Below are 6,038 nucleotides of genomic sequence, written 5' to 3' on the forward strand. Positions count from 1 at the left end.
TGCGTTTATTTACTGTAAAAACACAACGGTGTGTGTATACTCGTTCCAGTTCACTTTCACGGGAAAAGAAAGTTTCCCTGAGGCTGAGTTGACAAAGGAAGATAATGGGTTTGTTTCTACTCATTCACCTCTGACAGGGCCAGTGAGTGAGTGTTTAGGGTAAGAATGTGTGTGTGTGTGTGTGTGTGTGTGTGTGTGTGTGTGTGTGTGTGTGTGTGCATGTGTGTGTGTGTGTGTGTGTGTGTGTGTGCATGTGTGTGTGTGTGTGTGTGTGTGTGTGTGTGCGTGCGAGTGTGTATTACGAGAGAATAATGACATACAACATTTTTTCTTTTAATGGTCAAGAGGAAAAACTCTTATGTTTATTAGCCATGAATTTCACATGGTGAAAAAAATCACTTGTACAAAATAATGTTAACTGCCGTGGTTGGGCAAGAGCACATGAGCCATACAAGAAAGCGAACTCAAAAAATATAAAAATAAAAAAACAAGAACACTTAGCAGAACATACTCACATTGACAGTGTGTCTTCAGAGATGCATTCTATGTGCTTTTTTTTTATACATATCACATACAATTTCTGTAATGTTTACACTGAGACTGTATGTGTGTGTGTGTGTGTGTGTGTCTGTTGGGGGTCTGAATTCCTGAGCCCCCACCCCACACACACACACACACACTCCAAAAGACTGAAGCAAAGAAAGGGGGAGCGAGCCAGACCTCCCCCGAAAACAAGAGAAAGCAAGAGAAGAAAGGCAGAGCACTCGACAATTACAAGTGAAATGGTCGCCGTGCATTCATTGTTGACTGTTGCTGTGGCAACCCCACTGGAGCCAGGGAGAGAGAGAGAGGGGAGGGGGAGAAGGGGGTCCTCTTATCTGATTGGCCGTGAGGTGTCCCATGAAAAGGGCTCTTTTCTTGACCAGAGGTCCAGATCAGCAGAGCTGACCCCCAGAGAACCAAAGAGCACTCAGGAATTCTCTGAATCCGTCGCCACAGGGCTTGGGGACCAAGGGGTCGAGGACTGTGGGCTCAGGGTGGGGGGGGAGGGCTTGGGGACCAAGGGGTCGAGGACCGTGGGCTCAGGGTGGGGGGTGGGGGGGCTTGGGTATAAGCTTGGGGGTTGGGTTGGGGTGGTAAGGTTGGGGGTAGCACTGGGTGGGGGTGGTGTCTGGTGTGTGAGTGAATTTGGTGGATGGGTTCTGTGTGTGTGGGTCTCTGTGTGTGTGTGTGTGTGTGTGAGAGTGTGTGTGTACTAGTGTGTACAAGTGTACTAATCAAATGCAGAGAGAAGCTCAGCTCAGTTCAGCTCAGCTGAGTGCAGTGCAGTGCAGTGCAGTGCAGTGCAGGGCGTGGCGTCCAAACCCACATGAGAGCGGCTCGTCCTCACACACACACACACACTCCTGCGCCCCACGCCCCTCTGGCCTCCCAGGCAAACACTCGGCCGCATCGCTTACATCACTTACAGATGTGCACGCACCGCAAGAATGCCCAAACACACACACACACACACACACACGTACACCGCCTCCACAGCAGCTGGAGTGGCATGTGATCCAGCCCGGATCTAAGCTCCAGTTTACTGCGAACCTTGAAGGCATATACAATACATGCACACAAACACACACAGATCTCTCCTATAGGCGACTCCCCCCGAATCTGGCCCAGGCCGCTCAGGGGGAGTAGGCAGCCACTTGGGAGACGACTACAGACAAAGGCTACATCCACACTATTACATTTTCGTCTGAATCCTAAACACACCTGTTACGTTTTTTTTTCTACACTGCTCCAATATTTTCGAGCTCCTGAAACGGAACGATTCGAAAGCGCCGTTGTCCCCCCGTATTCGCTTGGAAAACTCAGGCTTTTGCATCTTCATGTAGACAGTAAATCGGCAAACGTCTAAAAAAATAACGCAGAAACCCACGTTCCCTTCCTGATTTGGACCTTGTCTGCCTGGCATTTCTTGAGTGTCCATGACTTACTTCAATGTTCACTACTAGCCTGCCAGCGGTGAAGGTGGGAACATGGGGACCGGAATCCAAGCCTTGCTAGCCGTGCTGTCTTTGGTGGCATCTGTAGTGCAGTTCAATTCTGCATTTCACAATACTGAACAGTCATCTGACTTGTGCGAGTAGACATGATCTGTACCTCATGTGTGTGAGTGTGTGTCCCACATACACACACACTCTTTCTAGGGGCATTACAAACACATATGCGGACAGAGAACATATTGAAAATGAAAGGTTTTAAAAACGAAAAAGTAATATTGTGGATGTAGCCAAAGCCACTGCTGGTGTAGGGTTTTTTTTTTTTTTTTCCATTTGAAAAAAGGAGACGATTCACGTGTGTCTTTAGGGATTTCCTGCTGCTATTGGCTCTCGCTGCTCGTGGCGCAGAATAACTGTGGCGTCAGTCTGCCCTTCTGAATGTCTCAGCTCAGAGATGCCCAGTTCAGGGCCTTCGGGATTCAGCTAGCGCTTCCTTAGCCACACACAGCAAGGAACCGCACAAGGTCTCGCGGTGCTAAACTAGGACAAGTCTTCATCCTCATTCCTCGTCGTCATCCCCCCCCCCCCCCCCCCCTTCCTCAACCCGCCGCTGCTGTTACGTCGCCTGAGAGGTGTCAGATTTAGCACTGCCTCATCTCCACACACACACACACTCTCTCACACACACACCAGCGTCGTAGTGACAGTAATAGCTCTAGCTGGAGCATTCCTCTGTAGGGCTTCACAGGTGTTCCATGTACAGAGAAATGTTACACTCAGTGTGTGTGTGTGTGTGTGTGAGAGAGAGCGAGAAAAATAGACTGTAGTCTATTCCTGATCAGTGACTGATTTAATTTCAGGCGAGAATGTGCGTGTGTGCATTTTTGTGTGTGACTGTGTGTCCGGGGTTTATCTTACAAGCCCTATTCACAAAATGCCTTCAAACGGACTGTGAAGGCGGCCGAAAGAGATGTAATAGCAGGACTAAGGCAGCAGGGGCAGCAGACTACGGCAGGCTGAGGAGGATGACACTCCTATGTCTACAGCGGGGTGAGGGTTGTGTTCTGAGACCCGGGTGACCCGACGTATCCAGCTGACTGGACCCCGGTGCACTCTGGGTAATCTAATATCCCGACGTCACTCCCTCCGCGGCCCTGGAACTCTGACCTCTGACCCCTAGAGGGCTCTAGAGGCGTCACATGACCAGAGGGGTCTTCAGTTTCACAGCCACGCCCATCCGAAGGAAACGAAAGATGTGCAAAAGCGTCAGCTTAGAGGCAAGGAGAATAGGAGAGAGAGAGAGAGAGAGAGAAGAAAAGAGAAAGAGAGAGAGTGGAGATGATGTGATCCATGCATGATGACAAAGTATTGGAACTGCATGAAAATAAACAACACAATAAATATTTAAAAAATACACGTTTTACAAATAAAACAACAAAACAAAAACGATCTCCGTCATTTTCTCATAAATAAGATTAAGAATAGACAAAAAAATGGTTCTTGAGGCGACTCTTTTTTTCTTGTTTACAGTTCTTTCTTTCTTTTCTTTTCTTTTTCTTTCCTTTTGTTTCTGTATTTTTTCCATATGGTTTCCATGGAGACCGTGTGTTCTTGCAGTCTGTCAGAGTGGTCTTCAGCGGCGGGACTTTTGCAAGCCGTGACCATATGGGGCTCAGAATAGTTCTGTACAGGCGTGGGCATGGATACACACACACACACACACACACACACACACACACACACACACAGTTTGAAAGCTACTGTATCCCACGGGGAGCAGCTTGGCGGCAGGCTTATGCCTTAGCCACTCAGGAACCTGTCTGTCTCTTTGCTGACTAGCATTCATGACTGGCTGCTGTTCAGTCATTAGTCCAGCAGTCTGTGTGTGTGTGTGTGTGTGTGTCTATCTGTTTGTGTGTGCATTTGTGTGTATTGAGAGTTAAACTGTATTGAGAGTTAGAGAGAAGTTAAGGGAGGGACATTTGGGTTAGGAAGGTTGTCGGCTGCATCTTCAATCAGATAGGCATGTCAGGGCATGAACCTTCACATGCTTGTCATCTTACACACACATGCACGCACGCACGCACGCACGCACGCACGCAGGCACGCACACACAAACACACACACACACACGGACACCTTGGCGCAACCAGTGCAACATAAGGTGTCTGCGTGTCCAATTTCTCTCACTAAATTAGCAAAGTCTAGCCAGCTTCAGCACATAGACACCATCTGGTGAGTGTGTGTGTGTGTCTGTGTTTCTCTTTCCTCCATGCCAGCAATGTATTTAAGAGAGTAACACTGTAACCAACAAACACACACACACACACACACACACACACACACACCTCATAAATGCTCCAAAACAAAGTGCAGCAAGATATCAGTCATCTTGGAGAGAGAAACTCACATGGGTAGGGGCTCAGTGCGAGTGTGTGTGTCTGTGTGTGGGTGTGTCTGTGTCTGTGTGTGTGAGTGTGTGTGTGTGTGTGTGTGTGTTAGAGAGGGAGATATTTCTGTTCTTTCTCCATTATGTGTACATGGACACTGAACATGCTGATGTAGTCTTTCTCGCCTCCTCCTCCTCCTCCTCCTCCTCCTCCTCCTCCATGTCCTATGAGGCTTCAAGGCAGAGTCTCCACAAACAAAAGAATCATCCTTCATGCAATATACAATGTCTAGGTCTCAGCCTGGCATCTCTCAAATGAAAGGGTGAGTCTGTCTTCTTCCATACAGGTGCTGCGTGATGATGTGATATGTCTATAGTACAAGTGGAAGATGGTTGGTCTCTTGGGAACAAGCAGCCAAATGGTTTGTTTTCATCAAACCCCACTTCCTGTGATAACAGGACGTCACATCATTCTGTACAGAAGTCCTTTCTCCGGAAATAAGAAATCCATTCGTGCTTTAAGGGGACTCGAGGGAGCGTTCACATCACACAAAGCGCTGTTCGGGGCAGGACGAGGGTTAGCATTTTCGCAGTTGGGAGGTCTCTTTTGGGATGTTAGCAGAGGAAAGTTCAAAATGTGCTTCTTCACAGTCCAAACAGATCCAGCAGATGACGAAGAACAAAGACGAGGGAGGGAAGTCTGTTGGGAGAAGAGGCAAAACAAACGTTAGACAGAAAAGACAAACAACACAACGACAAAACAACACACCAATAAACACCACATGACAACAAACTCTGATATGTCAACAGCCATCATGTCCTGAGAAAAGCGAGTCCCAGCAGCAAACCAAGTCACTCCTAATAATAAATGTACACATAACCTGTACACTCTGATACTCACACACACACACACACACACACATGCACACACTGTCTCTTCTCACTCTGTCTCACACTATCACTAACCGTGATGTGGTAAGTGTGGAAAGATCCCTTTCTGTGTGCATACACACACACACACAAACACACACACACACACACACACACACACACACACCATTCCTTCCTCTATTCTCCCTCCCTTCCTCCCTCTCTCTTTCTTGCCTCAGGTGCTGAAGGTATAGAATGAGTCAAATTTGCTCTTGCTCTCTTTCCCTCCATCTCTTCCTTCCTCTCTCCTTCTCTTTTTCTCCATCTCTCTCTCTCTCTGCATTTCTCCCTCTCCTTATCTCTCTTTCTCCCTCACTCACTCTCCATATCTCATCTCCCTCCATCTCTCCCCATCCCTCTCCCTCTCTCCATATCTCCTCCTCCCTCTCTCTCTCCCTCTCTCTGTCCCTCCTTCTCTCTCTCCTCCTCCCTCTCTATCTCTCTCCCTCTCTCCATATCTCCTCCTCCCTCTCTCTCTCTCCCTCCCTCTCCCTCTCCTCCTCCCTCTCTATCTCTCTCCCTCCCTCTCTCCCGCTCTCCCTCCCTCTCTCCCTCTCTCTATCTCTCTCTCTCTCCCTCCCTCTCTCCCGCTCTCCCTCCCTCTCTCCCTCTCTCTATCTCTCTCTCTCCCTCCCTCTCTCCCTCTCTCTCTCTCTCTCTCTCCCTCTCTCTCTCTCTCTCTCTCTCTCTGGTCAGGGTTGAGAGAACTCTAAAGGCCGTGTCCG

The 6,038-nt window shown here is 48.5% G+C and overlaps 1 protein-coding gene across 1 annotated transcript in view; it reads right to left on the minus strand.

Moving 5' to 3' along the window:
* Nucleotides 1-324: 324 nt before the first annotated feature.
* The window catches only part of enc1 (ectodermal-neural cortex 1), a 14,278-nt gene continuing 8,564 nt past the window's right edge, over nt 325-6,038 (minus strand). Inside the window, exon 4 of the mRNA XM_062554929.1 lies at nt 325-5,083. The gene's annotated coding sequence lies outside the window, so the exon portion shown is untranslated. The remainder of the gene's footprint in view (nt 5,084-6,038) is intronic.

The sequence above is a fragment of the Sardina pilchardus genome, chromosome 14, assembly GCF_963854185.1.
Source record: "Sardina pilchardus chromosome 14, fSarPil1.1, whole genome shotgun sequence".
Taxonomy (NCBI): domain Eukaryota; kingdom Metazoa; phylum Chordata; class Actinopteri; order Clupeiformes; family Clupeidae; genus Sardina; species Sardina pilchardus.